The sequence below is a fragment of the Pleurodeles waltl genome, chromosome 12, assembly GCF_031143425.1.
Source record: "Pleurodeles waltl isolate 20211129_DDA chromosome 12, aPleWal1.hap1.20221129, whole genome shotgun sequence".
NCBI classification, from domain to species: Eukaryota; Metazoa; Chordata; class Amphibia; order Caudata; family Salamandridae; genus Pleurodeles; species Pleurodeles waltl.
Genome location: NC_090451.1, coordinates 63,303,305 through 63,329,172, shown reverse-complemented (window position 1 = coordinate 63,329,172; position 25,868 = coordinate 63,303,305). Strand labels below are relative to the sequence as shown.

Below are 25,868 nucleotides of genomic sequence, written 5' to 3'. Positions count from 1 at the left end.
TAGACCTTGCAACTCCAGGCCACAGTTAGTGGGGCTTCTAAGCACCACAAACCGCACTAGTGTAGAAGTACTGAACAGCAAAGTCCCACATTCCAACTAAAGAACAAGCTCAGTAAATGGTGTTGAGTGATGGCAGGGAGTACACTTTGGCCTAAAAAGGGAAAGTTCAGCAGTGTCCCAACCATACCAAGTGTTCTTGAACTAAACATGCAACACTTCTATCGTGGCCCAACTGCTCATGTCGACAGAGCCAGCTGGTAACGTCCTTGCAGTATATCTGGGACAGAGGTCGGCTGGACATTCATTTGGACGAGCGCCTGCATTCTTCAAGGTCAGACTGCAAGTTCAGGGAGAGGAACCAGTTACAAACAGCTTCAGTCGTGCTGCCAAGAAACTAGAACAGGGGGGGCAGAGGCATAAGGACAGCAGTGGGCTGGTGCAAACAGTAAAGAATTCACAATTTCAGGGGGAAGCCAAGGACTGGAGCAGAAGCCGTGTGTCACATGCATTGACTGGCCAGGCCCACTCGTGAGCCGGAACAAGACTAGTTTCTAGCACCCAAGAAACTCTCCCCACAGAATCTTACTCTGCGGCTCCAGTTTGTTGAGGATTGGCTGCGCACTGGTGTAGGCCACCGCTGAGATAGTCTTGGCACCCTGCTCGGCCATCTCGCAGACTGTTTTCAGGTAGGGTGGTTCTCCTTCGTGGTGGAGTAGGCGCTGGACACCATGTCGTAGGCAGAGTTTACCAGAGGAAGGTTCGCCATCCTGCTCACCACACTCTGAAAAAGAGTAAGATTACCATTAGGTGGAAGCCTGGCAGACGGTCATTTCCAGAAACCTCAGCTGTAAATCTAGAGCCGAGAGTTGTTCAGTTACAGTCAGTCCAGCATTACACAGGCGAGTGTGGAAGCACCAGGGGAAGAAATAACTACTCCAGACACAAGTCTTGAGTAGGTTCACCCCACCATTCCTCCCCCGATCCGGTCCCCAGTTGGCATGAGTGATGCACAGAAGAAAAATTAACTCCAATAAGATATTGGAACACGAGTGCGGGACCGAGAAGAGGTGGTCTTAAGACATGCTATCACGTGCTGATTGACACATACAAGCCAAGGGCGCCTCAGTGGCAGCACGTGCGTCCTCAATTTAAACTCCGATTTCGTGAACAATTACGGCTTTCTTCAAGATGCCATTCAGCTGATCTGACTACTCTTCCTGTAGCAGAAGCAACAGCACATAGGGGGGGGGGGGGGGGGGGGGGGGGAGACAAGAACTAGGAGGTTTGATGACAATGAGCTCTAGGGGCACACAATCAAAGATTTGTGCACAAAAAAACAAATTAGAAGGGGAAATGAAAAAAAAGTTATCGTTTGCATAATTCCAGAAAGATCTTCCACACCCTCAGTCCAAGGGATGCCTTACCTGTGGCTCCTCTGGCGTCGCCCCCTGCTCTGGGGAGGCAGGGCTCCCACTTTCATTGGTAGACATGGTGAAGGAAGGCGCTAGCAGACACGAGGAATCAGTTATCTATACCGATGTCTGTGATGGGAAAACAAAAGATTAAAGTGCAGTGCCACGACAATAATCAGACAAACGCTTTCACCTACTTCACTGTGCAGCCCTATTGGGTACCCACATCGTGTCAAGATCACAAGTGAAGACAACTTTTGCCCTCGTCAGGTTATCACAGAGTCCAGCTGGGACACTGCCAGATTTTGACATCTGGGACGGACACTGCCCAGATTGCAACACTGCCCGTCTGAAAATTTGGTATCCCCGCCGAGGAGGCAAAAGATATTTGTACCCGGCACCCACAGAAGGGACTGAGTTCTAAATCGTAGTTGAGCGCACAGTACGTTACAATTAACACTAAAGAGACTAGAGGCCTACTCTACAAGCAGACCAATTAAAACTCACTCATTAACTTACTGAGTGAGGAGAATCTTATCAGGCACAACACAATGAAACGAGATTATCTGTTTTCCGATAAGTGACTGACAGCGTCCCAAGAAGTACCAAGGTCCAGGGCGGAACCCAGCATGCATGGAGAACCTGGCTTATTCAGGTGGATGTCAGAACAGTGCAGGGATCCGTTCTCAAGCGCTAGATGAAACTGCTTCCCTTTCTAAGCAGAGAAGCGTTCATTTGAATTAGAGGACCCATACCAAGAACAGAACGAGTGAGGCTAGTGGAGACCAGTGCTTTAAAATGGCCGGTACTGAGTACCCCCCACTTTTTTTTTTTTTTTTTACACCGAGTGCGAGTGTAGCTGCACTTCCGAAGAAAAACGTAATACTTTTCATTGGCGAGTACCGGCACTTCTGAGAAACAAGCAGGTACTTTGGTACAGAGTACCTTCACTTCTATTCTCCCCCCCCCCCCCCCCCCCCCCCCCCATTTCAAGCACTGGTTAAGACCAAGGCCCTGCTAAGAATTAGCAAAGCAACAACATGGCTAGACATATCAACGCGAGCTGCTCCAACACTTGGCTGTGGTGTTTTAAGATATCCCGTTAGCCCAAATTAGATACACGAAACTGAGTGAAGCGATACCTTCACTATGCCGGGAAGTTACTCCAGAGCCAACTGATGGAGTGTGGCACCTCGGCCCACACATCCTATAGCTGTGACATCACAACTACGCAAGAGGATGCCTAGTAGTGACCCAGGTACAGACACTAGAGGAATGGGACTCGATGGAGTCCCACATTGCTTCCAATGTATTTTTGGGTGATGCCAAGAAAACTCTGCAGAGTGTATGCGCTGAGACAGTGAGTGTGGAAAGCTCACTGCAAAGTAAACGGAAGACGTCATACCAGCTCGAGGAAAAACATTGGGGAGGGGGAGAGACACCAGGCAAACAGAGGGAAGAACCCAGAGGAGGATATGGGAGAGATACAGGATACCAACTATATTAGGTTTGTATACATCTTTCAGATATTCTATATGGTTTGCCTCCGAAGACGGTGGAGCACACCGGGATAGTTAGAAGTTATGAACAGGAGTGGAGAGAGGACAATAAGGAATGTCATTAACCCCAGGTAGAACAGCTGGGGGGGGGGGGGGGGCTAGAAGGATCAACGAAGACCTCTGCAAACAGCACAGGAACCTCGTGAAAACAAATGCAGTAATATGGACTTTACGCTGTAGGGCAAATTGAGAGAAGAGGCAGCACTAGTAATCATCAGGTGGTGTTGAAGGGAGAAGAGGAAATAGACAACAGTTTAGGAAGGCAAATGCCACACCACCCCAAAAAAAATATATATTATATACACACACAATATCTACAATGCAGCCAGGAACCCTCGTATGGCTGTAAGACCAGGTAAGGGACAACAAAGTGAAGCCATAGGAGTACATGGTTATCAAGTAGAACCCCAGCAATGACCAAACACGAACGGGAACCGATATGTAACCCGTCCCACTTCCCCCACCAACAAGTATAAAACAGCACGTGATGAGAGCCTGCAAGACGAGTCCAGATAAAGCAGACACGAATGAGAGACCACGAAGCCTAAATGAGTATTTCAAAGGAAACAGCACGTACCGTAGCGCTTACCTCTCCCAGATGAAGTCAGCTCGTGCCTCTCCAGACCTACTCACGCTCCTTTTAAATGCTTGCTGTGACGTCACTGGTGGGCGTGTCCTCCAGTCACACATCCCGGACCTCCGGTCGCCGCTGACTCACAGCGGGTCACCTGACAGCTCGCAGCGCAGCGGCAGACATGTTGGGTGTGGGCAAAACATGGCCGACATCTCTGGCCACGGTAAAATGTCATTTGCTCCTTCTTCTTCCTCTATTACGCATTTGGAATACGCGTTCTAGTGTGTAAATTAGCACACGAGTTTACGTCAAGCCGTGGGCGCCGCACTCTTTGTAAAAAGGGGTACGCTTGCCCAACTTGTCGCCATCTTGGAACGGGATTTTCACAGACTGAATATCCAGCGTCGCAGAGGTATGTCTGTGGCTGGGATCCGGGTGCTCCTGCCCCGAACTGTTACCAATTCCTCATATAATGTATGGCCTGGGAGAGGCTCGTCAACCTCTTGTACAGCTGTAGCCTACCTACCTATCGACGATAGTCATTGTTATTTTATATTCTCACCCTCCCACCCCACTAAAACAAGTGGTATTACATCTAAACTAAACATATCCATACATGTAGTGCTTTAAATGCGCAGGTACTTTCCAGTACTGAGTACCTGCACTTCTTTGATTTGAAAGGGAGAGTACCTGCACGTTTCAACACTGTTGCAATACATTTAATGGGCGCGTACCAACAATTCTCAGGAGCAAACAAGTACTATAAACACTGAGTACCTGCACTTCTATATTTCCATTTAAAGCACTGCATACATGCTAACATTTTACAACAGGAAAATTGGGAGATTTTTGAAAACAAAATAATGAAAATGCATTTTCCCATTGATTTATATTGTAAGAGAGACGATTTTAGGTGGGAGACAGTTAAAATAAAGTAATTTTTGCTTCTAAAATCATGAGTCAGGTTTGTTGGCATGTATGCATACACAGAGTTTCACATACACCCCAGGATCGGGCTAGGAAGTGAACGTTTGTTTGAATAAAGTGTACATGTCTCTTGTTTATCTTTGAGTTGACTAAAGCAAGAGAGCCACTGACTGACCCCAGGTGCTTGAAGGTAGTGGCCTGATGCACCCTGCATGCAGCATAAACTGTGCATGTGGTAGCATCGGATGAGGATGTGGGTTTTGAGTGACAGTGATGAGCTGGTGCATGTTGTTTGGCTGGTTGTCAGTTAAAAAACAAGTGTAAGTGGGGTTTGAACTTGGGTCACTGGATACAAACTACTTGTGGGCTACCAAGGCTCTTAGCACAGCCATTGTGTTATACATCATGCCAGCGTTTGGAAACAGTGAAGAGGGAGGTTTAGATGGAGTAAAAGGGGACTTCACTTTTCCCAATTACTTCATTTATGGTGACTTGATTGATTCCATGGATTGCTTTGTCTTCAAAATATGACTTCCAGCTTTGACTCCGCAGAAATATTGTTAAGTAGGCGGTGTCCAATATTTATTTTCAACTGATGTTCCCTGAAGTCACATCCTTTGTTCCTTTTACTTAAATGAGACAGCTCTGTACCCCATAGGCTGTCCTGTCCTCTTCTCTTAGAATTGACAAACATGATACTGCATGTCAATGAAACATAGACATCCATTATTTTTATGATTCACGTCATTCACTAACCTAAATGTTATACATTACGCTATTTTGACTTCTAAATGATGAGTGAGACTTCTTCCTAAATTTGGCATTGCATGTTATGACTTCCCCTTCCAAAAGATTAACTGAAGCTCTGTGGGCAGGAATTGCTGTCACTTCATCGCTTGGCAGCCCTTGTGCCCCTTTGGAACGATAAGTGGAAGTACAGTTTTTAAGTGCAAGAGGTTACGTTTGTACAGTGTAGGAAGTTGGCTCTGTATATACTATCTAAAAGTGAGAGATAGTGTGCACAGAGTCCAAGGGTTCCCCTTAGAGGTAAGATAGTGGCAAAATTAGATAATTGGAATGCTCTATTTTGTGGTAGTGTGGTCGAGCAGTAGGCTTATCAGAGGGTAGTGTTAAGCATTTGTTGTACACACACAGGCAATAAATGAGGAACACACACTCAGACAATTCCAGGCCAATAGGTTTTTATATTGAAAAATATATTTTCTTAGTTTATTTTAAGAACCACAGGTTCAAGATTTACAGTAAACACTTTAAATGTAAGGTACTTCACCTAGATACGTTAGGAACTTTGAATGAAAACAATATCATGTACAGTCTTTGTAAAAATGGCAATAAGCTATTTTCAAAGTGGACACTGCAAAAATCAACAGTTCCTGGGGAGGTAAGTAAAGGTTAGTTTAGGAGGTAAGTAAAACACTTACAAGTCTCAGTTCTGGGGCATAGGCAGCCCACCGTTGGGGTTTCAAGGCAACCCCAAAGTTACCACACCAGCAGCTCAGGGCCGGTCAGGTGCAGAGGTCAAAGAGGTGCCCAAAACACATTGGCACCTATGGAGAACAGAGGTGCTCCGGTTCCAGTCAGCCAGCAGGTAAGTACCTGCGTCCTCCCTCGGGGGGCAGACCAGGGGGGTTTTGTAGAGCACTGGGAGGGACACAAGTAGGCACACAAAACACACCCTCAGCGGCACAGGGGCGGCCGGGTGCAGTGTGCAAAGCAGGCGTCCGGTTTTCTATAGGTTTCAATGGAGGGACCCGGGGGTCACTAGCGGTGCAGGCAGGCACAGGGGGGCTTCTCGGGACTGCTACCACCTGGGCAAGGCAGAGGGTCGCCTGGGGGTCACTCCTGCGTCTAAGTTCGGTTCCTTCAGGTCCTGGGGGCTGCGGGTGCAGTGTTGGCTCCAGGCGTCAGGTCCCTTGTTACAGGCAGTCGCGGTTAGGGGGAGCCTCTGGATTCTCTCTGCAGGCGTCGCTGTAGGGGCTCAGGGGACATCTCTGGTTACTCACGGGCTCGCAGTCGCCGGGGAGTCCTCCCTGAGGTGTTGGTTTTCTGCCGGTCGAGCCAGGGGCGCCGGGTGCAGAGTGTAGAGTCTCGCGCTTCTGGCGGGAAACATGAAATCTTTGGAAGTTGCTTCTTTGTTGCAAAGAAGTAGCTGGTTTTGAACAGGGCCGCTGTTCACAGGAGTTTCTTGGTCCTTTAGTCTAGGGCAATCCTCTGAGGCTTCAGAGGTTGCTGGTCCCTGTCGGATGCGTCGCTGGAGCAGATTTTTGAAGTTGGAGACAGGCCGGTAGGGCTGGGGCCAAAGCAGTTGTCGTCTTCCTCCTTCTCTGCAGGCTTGTAGGTCAGCAGTCCTTCTTCTTTCTTCAGGGTGCAAGAATTTGATTTCCTGGGATCTGGGGAGCCCCTAAATACTGAATTTAGGGGTGTGTTTAGGTCTGGGAGCGCAGTAGCCAATGGCTACTGTCCTTGAGGGTGGCTATACCCTCTTTGTGTCTCCTCCCTGTGGGGAGGGGGGCACATCCCTAATCCTATTGGGGGAATCCTCCAAACTCAAGATGGAGCATTTCTCAAGGCAGGGGTCACCTCAGCTCAGGACACCTTAGGGGCTGTCCTGACGGGTGGATGACTCCTCCTTGTTTTTCTCATTATCTCCTCCAGCCTTGCTGCCAAAAGTGGGGGCAGTGGCCGGAGGGGCGGGCATCTCTATTAGCTGGGATGCCCTGGGGCGCTGTAACAAAAGGGGTGAGCCTTTGAGGCTCACCGCCAGGTGTTACAGTTCCTGCAGGGGGAGGTGAGAAGCACCTCCACCCAGTACAGGCTTTGTTCCTGGCCCCAGAGTGACAAAGGCACTCTCCCCATGTGGCCAGCAACATGTCTGGTGTGTGGCAGGCTGGAAGAAACTGGTCAGCCTACACTAGAAGTCAGGTAGGTATTCAGGGGGCCTCTCTAAGATGCCCTCTGGTTGTATGTTACAATAACTTGCACACTGGCATCAGTGTGCATTTATTGTGCTGAGAAGTTTGATACTAAACTTCCCAGTTTTCAGTGTAGCCATTATGGAACTGTGGAGTTTGTGTTTGACAAACTCTCAGACCATATACTCTTATGGCTACCCTGCACTTACAATGTCTAAGGTTTTGCTTAGACACTGTAGGGGCATAGTGCTCATATGCCTTCACCTGTGGTATAGTGCATCCTGCCTTAGGGCTGTAAGGCCTGCTAGAGGGGTGACTTACCTATGCCACAGGCAGTGTGAGGTTGGCATGGCACTCTGAGGGGAGTGCCATGTCGACTTAGTCATTTTCTCCCCACCAGCACACACAAGCTGTGTGGCAGTGTGCATGCGCTGAGTGAGTGGTCCCCAGAGTGGCATAAGACATGCTGCAGCCCTTAGAGACCTTCCCAGGCATCAGTGCCCTTGATACTAGTTACAAGGGACTTACCTGAGTGCCAGGGTTGTGCCAATTGTGGAGACAAAGGTACAGTTTAGGGAAAGAACACTGGTGCTGGGGCCTGGTTAGCAGGCTCCCAGCACACTTTCAAATCATAACTTAGCATCAGCAAAGGCAAAAAGGTAGGGGGTAAGCATGCCAAGGAGGCATTTCCTTACATACAGTATTATCCAGTCTTGCAGAACTAACATTCTTAATCTTGTTAAACTAAGCAGTGTCAAGTACTGATGAAATATAAATTTCCCAATGCATTTATTAGCAGGAGACACAAAGAGTGTGCAGTGTGTTAGGAAACACGGCTATGCTAATGTATTCATTTCTGAAGTTTTGTACGTGGTAGATGGGTGACTTTACCCACAGCATGTCTATCCAGATCGTGAAGGACAGCACCCCATTATTTGGACAACTATCGAATTCCTAACCTGCCACATTTGGTATTGGGCCACAGCTCCCAAACTGTTGGGAGGTTGCGTACATTTTCAGGAAAAAGTGGCACCTATGACATAGAAATGGGAATCTAGAAGCTAGGTGGCTGGATGTTGGGTTGGATATTCCCAGTGTATTGTGTTGTAATGTTTGTATAGTTCTATACACCGTTGATGTGGCCTTGAAGCACTCTCCAGCACTGTTGCATAAGGGGCGGCCCAGCTCTATATCTGTGGTTGGGACAGTATATTTTTATAGTGCGACTTACGTCAAAAGCATAGGGTGTGGTGTGTGAAGGCCTGTGCATGGCGCCGTCATGTGGCAGCAGACTGGGTGCTGCGCTGAGCCATGATGGTGATGCAGAAGAGTGTGAGGATGATCCGTTGCATGGTTGGGAGAGTGTATGTATGTGACCTTTTGTGGGAAGTGATGGGCGTAGTGTATGAAGGGTGGTAGGATGGTCCAGTCATATCTCTGTAGACCTGGTGCTGTGCGGTGGCACGATGGTGATGCAGATGAGTGTGAGAATTAAATGCCTCATGAGTAGATACTCTGTCTGTTATGTATGGTTGGGGAAACAGACTAGGGGCCTGACTACGACCTTGGCGAAGGGGATTACTCCATCCAAAATGTGACGGGTATCCCGCCCGCCTTATTACAAGTTCCATTATATCCTATGAAACTTGTAACACAGCGGACGGGATATCTTTCACATCCCCTCAGCCAAGGTCGTACTCAGCCCCTATTTGTTGATGACCTTTTATCTAGCATTTGTTGTAGCTGAATGGCATGGTCTCCACATAAGTCTGGAGAAACTCCGGGTAGGAAGTATTTTCTTTATTTCACATTACACCATTAGATTATAGCAACAGCCTGATAGATGAAACCTACCTTTACGCCTTCTTTCACACCAATATCATGTCTGTGTTCTGCCCACCGTCCTCACTGGGCTCTGTAGCCCAGTGGCACATGCTGACACCTCTTATGTGCAGATTTAAGTGTGGGTGGCTCCACACTAACCCATCAATGTCTCAGGAACTTGCTCCAGCTCCCTACTGGGCATCATCTCTTTCTGGAATAACTCTTCGCTGCTGCCAGGGTCATGCTACATCTCCACGCTGTTTAATCTCACAACTAGTCATCAGAGGGTTGGAGTTCGGTGCAGGGCCTTCACAAAAGTCTCTAGAGCCCTTTAGCTACGAGGTATGTTACTTGTTTCCTGTTAGGCCCTTGGATCACAGCCCCCTCTTGATAGCTCCTGTTGGGCCTCTATCCTCCCTACAGCAGTAGATAACTGCTCGCCTTCACGCGGGAAACTGGCCCCAGCGCTCAGTGCATCATCACATTTCCTCAGCATCCACACTCAACATGCTACTCAACCCATGCGACACACAGACACATCACTACACCCCCCTCTTTACACACAGGACAAATCATTCATGTCACATCAGTACAGACTTCACACCCCTCCTGAGGAGTCAGGACACATTTCTGTAGGGGTCATGGTGCACCACAGGGGAGAGCTTGGCTGGTAGTGTGTTGTAGCTGTAATGTGGCCCGTGCGCTTGGGTGTCTGTCGTGAGTGACCAGAGCGATGCTCTCATCCCATCTTGTGTTGCAGCTCTTAAACGCGGTGGCGGGAAGAGCAAAAAGTGGGAGGTTGATTGGAGCACTTTCTTTATTTTTCTGCTATGAATTATTGTGCAGATTCCCCTCCAGACCATCAACTCATTTACTGTGCTTGTTGCCATAGTTATCAGCCAATATTGTGTAATACTTTTGAGGGGACAAAGAGAGATAGTTGAGGCCTATGTTGGAAGGTTGGGCATAGTGCCTGAGGTTTCCCCATTAATATATATGGGATCTCAGTGCTGCGCTTGGGCGAGTCAGTGACAGAGAATCGTGTGAGGTGGATCGAGTCATGCGGGTCGCTATGTGCTGTCTACTGTGCTGGTTTCCTCGGTTAGAGAGTTCACTGTTAATTTACTGGTGAGGACTATCTTGGGGGGCAACCTCTGTGGGCATTAGGCCAGACATTTGTGCTTTACAAAACCAAGTACCTGTGTGAGAACCATATCAGTATTACTTCCATCCCCCCCCACAGAGAGATCAGTGAACTCTGCCACGCGCCACCATGTGAGGGAGTCATGATGCAGTGCTCACACTGTGCTGCACCAGTGTGTGAGCATGTCTGATGTGCTCAACAGCGGCAGCTCACCCTTATGGGGCTCGGGGCTCTGTGCTCCCTGTGTGCTCCCCTGAACAGTAACTTGTTATTCACTCTCAGTATAATACTCAGTGCTGACTCTCAGGGACCAAGAAGTAGTAAGTCAGTTTCATGGCTGCCACAGGGTCGTGTAGGCACGTGCACCAGCCATCAGAAGGATTATCTAGGGGCAAGAAAGCCCCGGTCCTTCCTTAAGAGGCCTCCCTTTTGCAAAGTCACTTGTAAAGGTAGCCCCGGTGCTTTATGCTGCAGACCTCTAGTGCCCAGTGCTGCCTGTCAATCAGGCCGTCACCCCGCCCTCTTCCATCTCATCACAGTTGGAGAGGGACCAGGAGCCTTAGTGGCTCGGCCCACTCTGCCAGGAGTTGGGAGACGGTGACATGAAATATTGTGAGGTTGAAAGCTGGAGCCCGCTCCGGTTCTAGCTTTCAGTTTCCCACTTCAGTGACTGGGCTGGGGGAACCGTTCAGAAGCAGAAGTGCCTCTTAAGTAAAAGAAAATAAATATCAAATGTATGCAGGCCAGCTGGTGAGAGAGAGTGTGTGTGATTGCATGTGTATATGTGAGCATGTGTGTGTAAGTCTGTGTGAGGGAGAGTGACTTATTGAGAATGTGTGAGAGTGAGTGACAGGAGGTGTATCCTTGAGTGAGAATGAATGAGTCAGAGTGAGTCTGAATAAGTGAGACCGGTGGAGAATGACAGAGTGATACTGAGAGGGAATGAATGTGAGTATGAGTGACAATGACTGTGAGATAGAGAATAAGTGTGAATGATGAGAATGAAGGAGTGTGAATTAGTGAGTGTGTTATGGTGAGTGAGAATGAATGTGAGTGATAATTAGTGAAGAAGTGAGACTGGGGAATTGTTAGTAAGAATGAGTGTGAATCTGAGTGAGTGAGTCAGACTGAATGTGTGAGGGAGTGTGCAAGCCAAAATACATGTGAATGAGTGACCATGTGTGTGATTGAGCACAAATGAGAGTGAATGTGAGGGTGTGTGAGTGAGAATCTGCATGAGTGAGATTGAGTGATTGGGAGTGCATGCCAGGGAATATGATATAGTGGGAATGAGTGAGTGCAAGCAAGAATTAGTGTGAGAATAAATGAGTGTCAGGGATTGGGAGTGAGTCAGAATGAGCGTGAATGAAAATACAAATGAATGCGAGGAATTGCAAAAGCATAAGAATGAGTGGGAGTGAGTGTGAATGAGTGAGACCGAGTATGAGAGTGAGTGAATATAAGTATGCGCGAGTGAGTGGGCCATACTGGAGATAATTCTTCTCTTACAGAGCTTCTCACTGCAAAAAGCTGGGACTGTCATACTGGAGCCAATTCCAGAAATATTGGACTCCCATGATGAAATGCTGGTGCTGGTATACTATAAGCGATAGATGCCACAAGAGGCGCACAGGGCACAATTTAGTGCTGGCATACTGGAGGTAATTCTTGCCATGTGGGACATCCTTGGCAAAATGATGATGTTGGCATGTTGGAGGTAAATCCTGGCCCTAAGGTCACCCATGGAAAAATGCTGGCTCTGACAAACTAGAGTTAATACTTGGCATATGGGGCACTTGTTGCAAAATGCTGGCATGGGCATGCTCGATGTGGTTCTTCCTAAAAGGGAGACAGAGGGAAGGAAACCACAATAATATGTTGGCTTTGACATACTAAAGGGACATTTTGACACATTGGTCACCCATGCTATAAGGGTATATCAGTGCCAGAATTCTAACACTGCCATATTGTATGTAATTGTTGGCATGAAGGGGCATCCATAGCATCTGGGTAGGCATTGCTGACAAAAGTTGGGTCTGGCACATTGGAGGCAATTATTTACATATGGGATCAGCCATTTCATATTTTGAAAGTGGTGCCAATTGCTTGGGAATGCCTAGCTACTGGCTTGGCACACCTTGATAAGAGCCCTTTTAAAATCTGTCCTTTCAGAAAATGTTTATGAAAATTGTGCATTAAAATGCTCCGTTTGTCCCCATTTTTTTCAAAATTTTCTTTAGAAGAACCTCACTGATCCTATCGATGTGCATGTTTGCTTAGATTTGAGCCAAGTATATCAACTCTTCATTTTCAGATATCACCAGCCGCCAATGGTAGGTAATTCGCCCCTTTCAGGCCTTGTCACACGCGTGCAGCCTTAAAATGTGACCATATGATCTGCTGAAAGATAATCTCTAGCCGCACCTTGTTGCTCAACGTTACCTCTCACAGGGGACTTCCAGCTGATGTAGAGTCCAAGGCCTGAGATAACGTGGATATGATATCACATTTGCTGGCGGCGATAGCTCTGCCAGTCTGGGCAGGGCCATGAAACAGCAATCTGTCGACGAATCCTGCCCCAGGTAAGTGATCACCCTGTCATCAGCTTAAGGGGCGAGCACTATGGGATGCCTCTGTCCTGGGGTCAGAAACCCCACATTCACTGATGCATGCACGTGCATTGAGAGTACACTACAGAACACATGCGTGTAAAGGTGGCGTGTCTTTATATGTACCCATGTTACTCCAGCTGTGTTTACGTGTAGTTCTTCTTTCTCATTATTTTTGTAATTCTCCTTACTTATTATTTTTAGTCGCTGAAAAAAATGAAGGTGAAACTGGTATATTTCCCCGTTTAACTGATAAAGGAACACTTACAATTGAATGCCTGTAGGATTTTTATGCTCCGGTATCAATATAGAGTCATTCTTTATATTCACTGAAGACATTAAGGTTGTAGTACTGACACATATTCCCCAATGTATGCTTCATTAGGAATTAGGTCGCTCTTTAATCGTCCTACACTGCTGAACTACTGGTAGCGTTTAGCAGCAGAGAGACAATCAAAAGAAAATCACATTTCTGTATTTTTTCATAAATAAATGCAATCAGGCAAACAGATTATTTTCAGTCCATATTTATATGTAAAAGTGAGCCAAAACTAAAAACTGTGAGCTCAAAAAACTTTGACGGCAAAAAAACCCTCAAATGAAAACAAGCATTGGCAAAGCCAATAGGTGTCGCCTATTCAAGCTTTGGCTTTCAGTGTTTTTAAACATGGTGCACGGCAGCGTGGCTGCTCTGCAACTTGGCTGAAAGTTTAGCCAAAAGCTTTGTCCGCGTCATAATGCTTTTTTTTTTTGCATTTGTGGTGGGGGGGGGGGATAGCCGAGTGTAGGGCATCTTCTCCCAATGTGTTGCACCCCCCCGCCTTCCGAGTCCTCTGTAAGCTTAGGAAATGTCTCGCAAGCGACAGGGCAGGCAATATCTCATGCGAGACCTGAAAACACTGGAGTACGAGGCACATAGCGGTCGAATTAATGTAAACCTTTGGCATGGGTTTAGTTTAAGTGCCAGGGAAAGGTTAAAGGTTAGACTTAAGGCTAGTATGTATGCCCAGCAGCTGTTACAGAGTGAGAGTGTCAGAAGCTACCCCACAAACCTGGACTCCTGTCCAACAAATGGCTAAGATCCAGAGGTATCCAGTGCTGATCCTCGATGGCCTGATCCATGGCAGGTTTTCAGGATAACCAAAAACTGCACAAATGATTCTCATCTGATTTCATTTTCGGTCAGTCTAGCTAATAACACTGTTATCCTGAAAATCTGGCAAGGATCCTTGCAGTATGGGGACACATAGGGCACCTGTGCTCTGTTGGGGCTGAGCTGATCGTGTGTTTAGAGCTCTCATTTTTCCTACATCCATGCGTCAGTAGCTCCTCCAGGCCAGGTTTTGTTTGCATTCTGAAACTTGTGGTCCTGCTTAACTAAACAATGGGCTAAACATATGTACAGTTCCAAGATTGCAAAGAAGAAAGCCTGGACTGTCCGAGGTACTCATGCATGCACCTGGGAAACTTGAGAGCTCTTTGTTTTTGTCCCTCATGTGTCATCCAGGAGCTACAAGATTTCCCCACCTCGCTGGGTGGTCCCTTCCCCACTTTGTCCACCCAGCTAGTCTCACATGATACCTTAGACCTGTCCACCCACTGGAGGGACTGAATCTGGACAGGGTTGGATAGAATTAGAACCTATATAATGCTGTCTTACACATTGTAGGGCTCAAAGCACTCTCCGGCTGGAAGAATACGTATCTCTCCTGTTTCTTATGTATGGTTGCGCGGGCGTTGATGGTGGCACAGCATATTAAGACATATCTTAGTGTTACATGTGATGCTTGCACGTGTGCACCAATCGTCTTGTAGAAGTTGTGTTGCAACGGAGTGTCATGTCATGGTTGTGGAGGTCCATCAGACGTGCACACACATGCCACAGAGTTCTTGTCAGAGTCATCCAGTTGATACCAAGTTTCAGTAAACAGCCACGTTCATGCCATGTCCAGACTCTGCCCCAGGGATCACTGACTCAACACTGGGAAATAACTGTGAAGCAACACACTGGCGCATTGCAAACCTCCTCAGCAAATTCATCTTTCTCTGGACGGTTGCCAGATTGCCTTTGGCACTTTGAATCTGCTCGAGGGTTCACCCATGACAGCCTTGAGCTAGCTGCCTGACTCTCAGAGTCGTTGCACATCCAAGTTGAATTGAGACGCACCAGTGGTCAGTTTTAGGATTTTAAATCCACATTTTATTTCACAAAACGTAGGTTTACTATACACATTTTCTTTGCGTTATTAAACCTGCTCTCAGCAGTCGGAAGTAGACGCCCAAGGCGAGGATGCACTTGAGAGATTGTAAATACCTACAAATGTTCAGGTTTGTGGCTATTCACAAACTTTTTTAGAACCCAGTCATATGCCCCACAACGTCAGAAATGTACTCTTGTCAAGGGCAGGTGTAAATTCATGCCAAGGCTTGGGATATAGAGGGCTAACTACCATATTTAGCGGGCTGTAGGGGAAGAGTTTCTCAACAAGGACAAATATTTTAACTATGAAAAAAATACAAGTATTTTACAGCGCAGTTGCACAATTACTCTGCATTTATATGAATATTCACTAGGTACATTTTTGATTGTGACAATGACTTTACACATAAGTTGGTATTCACAGAAAAATTTTAGAACTACTCCAGAGTAACTTTGACTGTCCTAGCATCCCAGAAGTACTCATGGAATCCTCTGTGAATTCTTAAAAACTCTAAAAGTAAGAAGTAAACCTTTGGGAGTACATTTCTGACTTTTAGTAGAACTGGGTCCTATGTGCTCCCCAGCAGTGAGAATACAAGATATTCCACTGAGTCCTTTTGTATTTATGCTTGGCACCTCTGGGTTATTGAAGTCAGTTTATTAAATTATGAGACTAATAAAAATCTAGTCTGATAGGACTTTACCAACGGCAATGTTAACATCTCACTCGAGGATCACCAGTTACTTACCAAGCAATACTTTTACAACTAGTTGCAGGTGCATGATTTTCAGAAGATTGGAAATTAATCTGCTGTCATTCACCGCCTATGCAGGCCTCAAGAAATCTACTCGCCCACTCGCTACAAGGAGTCAGATTTTATCAGGGCGAGCTATATTTAGTGCCCGCCGGCCCGTACTGTCAGCTGACAAGGATCAGGTGTTCTGCTCACTCAGAAAGTGAAGTGAATGTACAGATAGTGATGTCTTCAAAGTTTGTTCTTATCTCGTCACATTTGCTTTGTATTCAGAGGTGAAATGTCAGTTTATGATGCATTCTTATACTTTGCTGCTTATTTTGTCCTGGATGTTGGTGTTTCCTGTCCTTCCTCTGACTGCAAAGTTAGAGGATTTTGTGAAATTAACTGACAATCCTGCTGTACATAGAGTGTGAAATGAAAGGCTGCAGGATATCAGTTTTCTTTCCTAACAATTTTTTAATAGCTTCTAAATGAACTGCACAAACGTTTCAAAATATATTGCAGTAGTTATGAAACACATTTTTTTGTAATTTTGTGCGATGAAAAACATATTTTAATAGGATGGAAACAAATCGGACACTACATGGTGACGTGCAAATTATAAATATTTTTGCTGAAACACAATTTCCACAATTTATTGTTAATATGCTATATAGTTGTATTAGTAACATTGCATGTTAGGTGGAAAGTTTGTGGCCATTTCAATAGCAAATGCACTATCTGTAAATTACAGTATGCTACCACATCATGCTTTAGTAGTTTTGTTTTTAATTAAAAGTGAGTTAAAAAAAAAAAAATGAACTGAGAACCATGTCTGCCCCCACCCTGATGACAGTGCTACTGGTGAACTAGCAGGCAAGTCAAGGGTAATGTGTACGCCATAAGTTGGCTAGATTCTTGCTACACATGAGGCAAACGTCTAGTCTTTTAAATCAAACAAAAGAGTGTTTTGAACAGCAGAAATGCTTAATACGCATATTTGAATGTGCACTCATTTGTTACAATGAAGAAAAATGCAGATCTGTAAAATAAAATAAAATATTTGCCTAAGAACGCACGATTTGAGGCCAGTTGATGGGTCAAGACCATTACATTTAGGTCGTGTAGTTTGTTCAAGTCACTAGACCTGCAGGTCGGGTAACATTTTTATTATTCTTCAAGGCGTACTTTACTCAGACTCTCAAATGTCACATTACAATTATAAATGATAGACAATGACTTCTATCCTGGCCTGAGCAATTTCTTTGATTGGAAACTCAAAACAAGACTTAGTGGTACAGAAGCAAGTATTACTCAGACATATACACAAACTATGAGCTATTTGATTTAATTTGCAAATAAAATATACAAAAAGCAAAATATTAATGAGTAGTTGGAGCTTTTCAAAATGTAGCTTTAATTGTAAAAGATGAAGTGATATGCTGGATTTTACTCCAAATGCATGCTCTCTTTTTGTTATCGCATACCAGTGCTTCAACTGAGACGATCAGTCATCCAACCTAAATAATTTTTGTTGAGCATGTGCTTCTCCCAGTTATCAAGCTGTGGATAACAACTTAATTCTTAGCCTCCAGTTTCAAATATTTTACGTTTATGGAGCATTCTTAAAACATGATGTTACAGTTTGAGATATATATTTCATCAGTTTGCTACTATTTGTTACTTTTCTAAACTGTTGCGTACCCCCTATTGCGTATTGCGGTCCCAGGTTAGGACCTGCTGAACCAGACAGAATACCTTGGGTACATCCAATACTGTGTCCAGGTAGGTCACTTAGAAAGCTATTGCTTGACTTCATCAGTACTTTTAGTAATAAATGTGTCACATTAAAGCATCAAACAGGATACTTTAGATATAACTCCTCTAATATATCTTGCAGAGTTCATGGTGGGCCATATACTTGGCGTAGGAAGCTGCCTCTGTATATACTACATCAAAATGAGATATAGTGTGCACAAAGTCCAGGGGTTCCCCAGAGGTTTAACAGAGGCTAAAGTAGAAAACACTAATGCACTGTTTTGTGGTAAGGTGGTCGAAAAGCTAGGCTTATCGGAGGGTAGTGCAAAGCATTTGTTGGACACACACAGGCAATAAAGGAAGCACATACTCAGTGACTAACTCCAGGCCAATGGTTTTATATAGCAAAAATATATTTTGTTACTTTATTTCTAGAACCACAAGATTCAAGTTGCAGGTAAGTACAGTTGCAAGCAAGTATCCAACATATGTATCAATACCACTTTGTATCAAATTGGCAAGTTATACGGTTTTCAAATAAATGGCAATAATCTGTTTTAAAACTTGACTGTGCAATTTTCAGAAAGGAAGGAAGAAAAGTTAGCAAAGTTTTGAGGTAAGTATAAAACTTACAGTTCCAGTCTCTGGGGGTTCGGATGTCCACAGGTTGGGGTTCAAGTCAACCCCAAACACCCACCACCATCAACAGGGGGCTGGCTGGTGCAGAGGTCAAAGTTGAGGTCTATTTAACATAGGCTCCTATGGAGACTGGGGGGACTCGGAATCAGGCCTGCTTGCAGGTAAGTACCCGTGTCTTCGGAGGGCAGACCTGGGGAGTTTAGAGGAGCACCAGGGGGGCCACTGGTCAGCACCAAACACACTCCCTCAGCGATGCAGGAGTGGCCGGGTGCAGGGCACAAACACAGTATCGGGCTCGCAATGCTTTCTTATAGGGGGACCCCGGGGGTCACAAAGATGCTGTAGGTGAAGTCCAGGGGGTGGTTCTGACAAACCAAAGGCTGGACAAAGAGGAGGGCCGCCTGATGAACGTTGCTGCACTGAAGGTCTGATTCCCCAAGGCCAGGGGGCTGCGGGTGCAGGGATACCTTTTGGCATCAGGTGTCTTCATCCGGTTCTGTCGCTGTCAGGGGTGTCCTCCAGATTCAGGCTGCAGGCGTCATCATGTTGGACAGGAGGGGTCAACCCAGGGTTGGCACTTGCTCAGAATCGCCTGGGGACCAGCTCTAGTCGGTTGGGCCACATGGACACGAGCTGTGGGCGTCGGGTGGAGAGTGGGCAGGACTCACGGATCCGGGGCGGTTCTGGAGTCCTTGGATGGAGTTTCTTCTTGGACACAAGAGTTCTTGGTCCTCTGTGATGCAGGCAGTCCTCTGTAGGCTTTTCAGAGGTTCCTGGTCCCGCAGGATGCGTCACCTTCTTTTAGCAGGGCTTTGGAAGCTGGAGACAGTCCGTTTGCGTCTTCAGTTTTCTCTGCTGGGGGTCAGCTCAGCAGTCCTTTTTCTTTCTTCTTGTGAGGTCACCAGGAATCTGATGAGCAATTTTTAGGGGAGCTCTCAAATTCTGGATTTTGGGGCGTTACAGTGATCAGAAGGCTGTAGCCAATGACTCCTGTCACTGAGGGTGGCTACACCCTTTCTGTGCCCACTCCCTTCATGGAGGGGGACACAGACCTAACCCTATTGGTCCCTGTTTCTCCAAACTAAGATAGATGATTTTGCGAGGAGGGGGTCACTTCAGCTTGGACACCTTAGGGGTGGTCCTAGCTGAGGTGGTCACTCCTCCTTCTTTTTTTCCCCCCCTAATTTCCCCTCGGGTCTTGCCGCCAAAAGTGGGGCTTTGTTGGGGGGCGGGTAACTCCACTAGCTGGGGTGCCCTGGGGAAATGTAACAAGAGGCCTGAGCAGTGAGGCTCACTGCCAGGTGTTACAGTTCCTGCAGGAGGGAGGTGTGAAGCACCTCTACCCGGTATAGGCTTTGTTTCTGGCCACAGAGAGCACAAAGGGTCTCACCCCATGGGGTCAGAAACTGGTCTGGGAGTGTCAAGCTGGCACAGGTGGTGCACTAGCAGTTTTGCCAATATACAGGGGGCATCTCTAAGATGCTTTCTGGGTGCATTTTCCATTAAATGTAACACTGGCATCAGTGTGGGTTTATTGTGTTGAGAAGTTTGATACCAAACTTCCCGGTATTCAGTGAAGCCATTATGGAGCTGTGGAGTTCGTAATGACAAACTCCCAGCCCATATACTCAACATGGCCACACTGCACTTATAATGTCTAAGAATGACACTGTAGTGGCATTTTGCTCATGCATCTATGCCCTCACCTGTGGTATAGTCCACCCTGCCTTAGGGCTGTAAGGCCTGCTAGAAGGGTGACTCGCCTAAGCCACAGGCAGTGGTTTGTGGGCATGGCACCCTGAAAGGGGTGCCATGTCGACTTTGACTTTTTCTTCCCACCAGCACACACAAGCTGAAAAGGCAGTATGCAGGGGCTTGGTGAGGGGTCCCCCAGGATGGTGTAATAGATGCTGCAGCCCTTGGGGACCTTTCCTGGCCTCAGGGCTCATGGTATCATGGGTACCTTTTCTGAAGGACTTAACTGTGTGCCACGGGTGTGCCAATTGTGGAAACAATGGTACAGTTTTTAGGAAAGAACACTGGTGCTGGGGCCTGGTTAGCAGGATCCCAGCACTCTCTCAGTCCAGTAGTTATCAATATCAGGCAATAAGTGGGGGGTAACCATGCCAACAAGGGCACTTTCCTACACTCAGCATCACTGTTCACCTGACACTTTCCCCCATGCTCAACGTAACACCCAGCAGATACATTGGAAGGAACTCCATACATACTACCATGTTGTCAGCTGCCACAGTGGCCAGCAGCACTCGCCACCAATAAACACCACATACATCTTCATCAGTCAAGCAAAGGACGTCTCCCAATGGTGATATGATGAGAAGGGTGTTTGCAGAGACAGAAACAGAGCAGTACAGGAATACGGGTGCTGTAGCAAGAGTTATGAGTAGGGGTGTGTGAAATTCTTGCAATTTGCTTTTGTGTAATTATGTGAAATTTTGAAAAAGTAGATGATGTTAGGCGTAATTACGGTAAATGCGAATATGAGATTTACTGCTATGTTTTAACACAAAATGCGTCCTTGTATTCATTTTGGATGTAAGGCTGAATTTTACACACAAGAAAGTGCCAAAAAGATAACTATTGCAAACGATAGCCACTCCCATTCTAGTTATTCGCATTGTTCTTGCATTGCGAAGCTATAATTTTGTCGTAAACCCAGCGTAATTATGCAGAATGGTGTAATGGCCTCATTTTTGGAATTTTGCATAACAAGCATAACGTGAAATTCCCGAATGAACACAAATTAAGTTGGCGTAGTTGAAATCTCGTCCCCTAGTCATGACTTGGCGGGTGTGAGATGTGGAGATGAAAGAAGGTGACATAAGACCGCGACTCTTGAAGCGAGAGAAGTGAGTTCTGTGGAAGCAGAGAAAAAGTTTGTGTCTGTCGGCCAAGAATCCGTTCTTCAGAAATGTTGGAGGAATAGCTCTGACTTCTTCCTGGGCTGGTGAGATTCTGCAGTCTCCTGCTCATCGGTGACACTTGAAAAGCTGGAAGGCCTAGGCCCTGAGAGGGTCTTGCATCGAGAGGAAGAGCTTCGTCATGGGTTGATTCAGAGTTGAGTGGAGGTGTCACCAACACTGGGCCCTTTCTTCTCAGTGTCCAGAAGCAGAGAAGAACTTCTAGAGAGGAATCTGATAGGTAGATCATGGAGTCTCCTGGTTGAAATGATCGTGCTTGCTGCTTTCAACGAGAGGACATTCGTGGAGCTTTTGTGCGGCTGAGCTGGTATCCTAGAAACCAATCTTCAACAAATAAACTACTAGAACATGCCTTATGCTCATTACTAGGCAAGTTCTCAGGGCCCACAACCTCAAATAGGAGCTGGGCAGGTTTCAGGCAAACATTAGTTGTGCCCTGCTGCCCTCTAGTGGCTATTTTTTTAATAACAAAATCCTTCTTGTCTTCTATATTAAACGTAACCCCTTTATCTACAGTGCAATGCTGGAAAGTGGGGGTTCCAGGGGCGTATCTCCATGGGAGGGGGAGAGGTGTCACGCCCCCCCAATGTATTTTCTGAATACTATTTGGGTACAGCAGCCTTCAGTCGGGTGTGGTGAGGTGTCTGTTAGATTTTACCAGGGATGTTTACTTACACACAGACAAACACACACAATTTCTCCATCTCTGCTTTGAAAGTCCTTTAAAATGTTCATTATTTTACAAACTATTATGTTTTCTCTCACTTAGTACTCCTACCAGTTCACATTCCACTGCCGCTTAGGATCCTCTCATGCACCCTGCTTGTTGTATAATGTATTGTAACATTATATGCCAGGGTGATTGTGGGAAAATGTAAAGCTCTACCCCAGCCACCCCCACCCTCTAAATCTTACTGACCTAGCTATGCCCCTTGGCCCTGGTTCCATCAGCTATTTGTGGTTTGGGATCTGGCTGACCCAGTGAAAAATACTGAATTGGTCCTGATATCAAAAACATGGACTATCCAAATGCCCACGGGACGGGGTATATACCATCAATATATCACAATTGTCACCTGGGACTGATTTGGACAGAGCAAATTACCATTTAGTCTATAAGCTCTGCAAAAACTTCTGAGAAATTCCCATGTTCAATTGAAATTGAATCACTTTGTCACACTGTGTTACACTGTATGTTGCAAATTGAAATGAATGTAAATATCATTTAATGGATGTATGGATCCAGCATTAGTGATTGATATATTGAATCTTAGCAGATTTAGTTATACTTTTGAGTGGTTGTTCGATTAAATTGAACATAGGAATTGCAGAGATTATAGACTGATTGGCAATTTGCTCTGTCCAATTCAGTCCCAGGCGACAATTGTAATATATTGATGAATTTGTCATGGTGTCATTTTGCGACACTAGGATACAATTCAACAGAGCCCACACATTGCTTGCATTCTGAGTGAGCAGCAACTTGCAGGTGGCAAAGGGGCTTTCTTATTTTAACATCCAGCTGGGCTCAAAACAAAGGCCAGATTTTAAGGCCATCAGCCCTCCTTCTGTTCAAGTACCATCCTGGCTGGGAGCCTTATGGAGCCCAACACCTAGCTGCCAATGCAATGAAAGAAAACAAAGGCTCACAGCTTGTTAACACTTCACAGGTACCTAAAAGAAACTATTGGAGGCAGGTTTTTAACCTTGTTCATCTCTGTAAGAGATGTGCTTGCACTAAAGGAATTCAAGATGTATCTTTCTGTGTTAGTAATTACATAAATATTGATTTAAAGGACACCTATGCTTTTATTTCATTCTTGTGTAGTTCTACCCTTCTTAGTGTAGGGTGTCAGAGTGCTTTACATTACACACAGAGGCACTATAAATCATACAAACTTTTAAATCAATGTAAGGAAATGTTATATAAGGCAATGAGGGTTATAAAGTGTAGGAATCGCATATCATCCATACTTGTAGACGTTATGTGTTAAGAGTGAATGGTCAGGAGGAGCACAGAGTCAGCATATAGTAATGTGGTGACTGTGGTTGTCAATACTAACGAGACTTTATTACTTCCAAAGGAACCCTTCTTTGCAATCTCAGAATAACAACAGATTGAGAAAGCACACTAAGGATATAAACTCATGACTTACGGTTTGCATGTAGCTCCTTGATGCCCGCTAATATATCACTGTTCTATATTAGAAGACTTGCAGCTTGTAAACTTTGCTAAGCATTCACCACTTGTGGTCACTGTCGCAGTTCCTGGGTGTTATCGGCTGTCAGGTTGGGGACACATTTGGTTTGCCGCAGTGGCCAGAACTAGATCAGGACATAAGTTTACTGATTGCTGACCCTCTTCCTCCTGAATTTCAGTGTTTCTAGACACGTCTTGCCATCAGCACATTCCCAGACCTCAAATGTCTTCTGAAGTGCAATGGTGGGGTCTTGGTTTTCTCTTGAACCCGCGTGCTGTTGCTTCTCCCATACCTCAAAAACCTTGTCATTGGACACGCGGTTCACATCTTGGTTCTTTCACGTTAGTACCATGCCTCTGGTGGCTTCTGTTTGTCCAGTTGATCTGCTTTGTCTCTCTCTCACACACACACACACACACACACACACACACATCCCTGCACCCCTCCACACACAACTTCTCCACCACCCCCACTTTAGAGCTGCACATTTGACAAGATGCACCCTATTTTATCTTCGTTCAGATGGGTCATTGTCTTGTGAAGGAGAACTGTGTCATGAGTATCCTGAGGATTGCTCCACATGGTTTCAGAATGGTGCTCTCCAAAGGAGTGCTCGACTGTTGAGTGATGGGATTCCACTGGGATTCCACCTAAAGCGGTACTCCTTTCATCATAGGTGCTTACAGCCCCATGACCAGGTCATGATACGACCTATGGTTGGTTGCAGCTTATTATAGCCGTAGAGTACTGGCTTTTCACCTTCACATCAGTGGGGAGACTGTACATTCGCTGGTAAATCTTTGTAGTCTGGCATCATTGGGTACTCCGTTCGCCCTGATTGTATGTTGTGTAGATGAGTGCCCGGGTGCGTAGAAGGTGGGGTAGCCCTGGGTAGGGATCCCTTGGTTGTGTGTAGCCCCTAAGGTTGTAGGGTAATCTACAGGGTGTAGTCAACACTGCCTTTCCCATCTCCCTGCATCCCTCCCACCCGCAGTTCTCTCATGAATTGGCTCTCCCTATTGAAATATTTGTAAATACAAGTAGACTTTGGTGGGGATGAATTTGCTTCCTAGTGAAAGGGGAAGACATGATATGTTGTGGCACCTGTGCCTGCAGTGAGCCATTCCAGCAGGTCAACCTGTGGCCTGACAGGAGCAACATCCGGACAATAACTGTGCCCAAAGGGATGGTTGAGACTATGTACCTTATGCCAAGCGATGGGCAGGTGACCCATTCCGCCCATCCTGTGCTCTGTGGAGAAAAGTTACCAGCGGCTGCATCCGAATGGTCTGAAGGTTGTCTGGGGGTCAATACTCATTTGAGAGTTCCAGCTCTGCTCTCGTTGCCATGGAACTGTCCCATCAATGTAGGTTATCGTGATTCATTCGCCCGGAAGACGATAGGTTCTACCCAACAGCCACTGGAAATAAGCTGACCCCTTTGGTTTATCCAGTGTTCGTCTTTTACTCAAGGAGCGCTGCACTCTTCGGTGTTGAGGAAGGTGAGGACCCACGACAGATCTCTTGGTTGTCTCCCTTTGAGGGGTAAGGATGACCACCCCCCCAGGTATGCTGCTGGTGTGGCTTCTGACAGAGACCGTGGGGTATAGAACCTTGCCTGGGGTATAGAACCTTGCCTGGGGTATAGAACCTTGCCTGGGGTATAGAACCTTTCCTTGAGAGGGCCGTAGAGCCTGAGCCTACCGAGACCAGGATTTGCAGCTGCTACCCACCCCAACCTGCCATTACGCTTAGTAGTAGGCCTGTTGCCATCCTAGAACCTGTGTGCTACACCCTCACTGCGGCACCATGAGGCCAGGTGAGTGTGGCAAGAGGTCCACTTGAGGCCTGTGTACCCGCTGACACGTCATTGTTGTACCCTTCATTCTTCAGCAACTCAGTGTCCGTTTTGGGGCAGTGTGTCTCGTTGCATCATAAGTGCGTTCTTCTTTCTTTAACACATCAATGCCCATATAACGCTGTGTGTCCTTCCTTACATCACCAATGCGGTTCTCTTTCTTACTCAACCTAATATCTTTGCCAGAGCTCTGTGAATGGTTTGCATCCTGGAAGTGAACCACCTTTCTTTGGCAAAACGATTTCTGGTGACACCTGAGTACCTTTGGCGCGTTACTGTTGCGTACCCAGCTTTTCGTGAGGATCGAGCGCCTCGCTTTGGAGTTTGCTGCTGTGGACACCCTGTTTGACTGCCCTGGGGTGTAGTTCATTGTGCCTCTTCTATCTTTCTTCTTTTACCAAACTCTGAGTGCCCCTTCTTGCCACAGCCAGAGGTTAGTGAGCTGTGGGGCTGCCGCCCGGCTCTACCAGTGCTGAACTGTGCGGTCCGGAACCCCAGTCTCCAGGAACTGAAGCAACCAGAGAACTGAGCATGGTATCAAAGTGTCCTGGT

General features: G+C 46.3%; 1 long non-coding RNA gene across 2 annotated transcripts; it reads right to left on the bottom strand.

The window, feature by feature from the left end:
- LOC138266986 (uncharacterized) lies at positions 1 to 3,685 on the bottom strand. Of its 2 annotated transcripts, none has more exons than XR_011199766.1 (3): positions 3,561 to 3,685; positions 1,425 to 1,541; positions 1 to 781 (listed from the first exon to the last, which is right to left on the bottom strand). It is a non-coding gene; the product is annotated as an uncharacterized lncRNA (long non-coding RNA). The 2 variants fall into 2 exon arrangements; XR_011199767.1 differs by having other exon boundaries at positions 647 to 781; positions 3,549 to 3,630.
- Between the last annotated feature and the right edge of the window lie 22,183 nt (positions 3,686 to 25,868).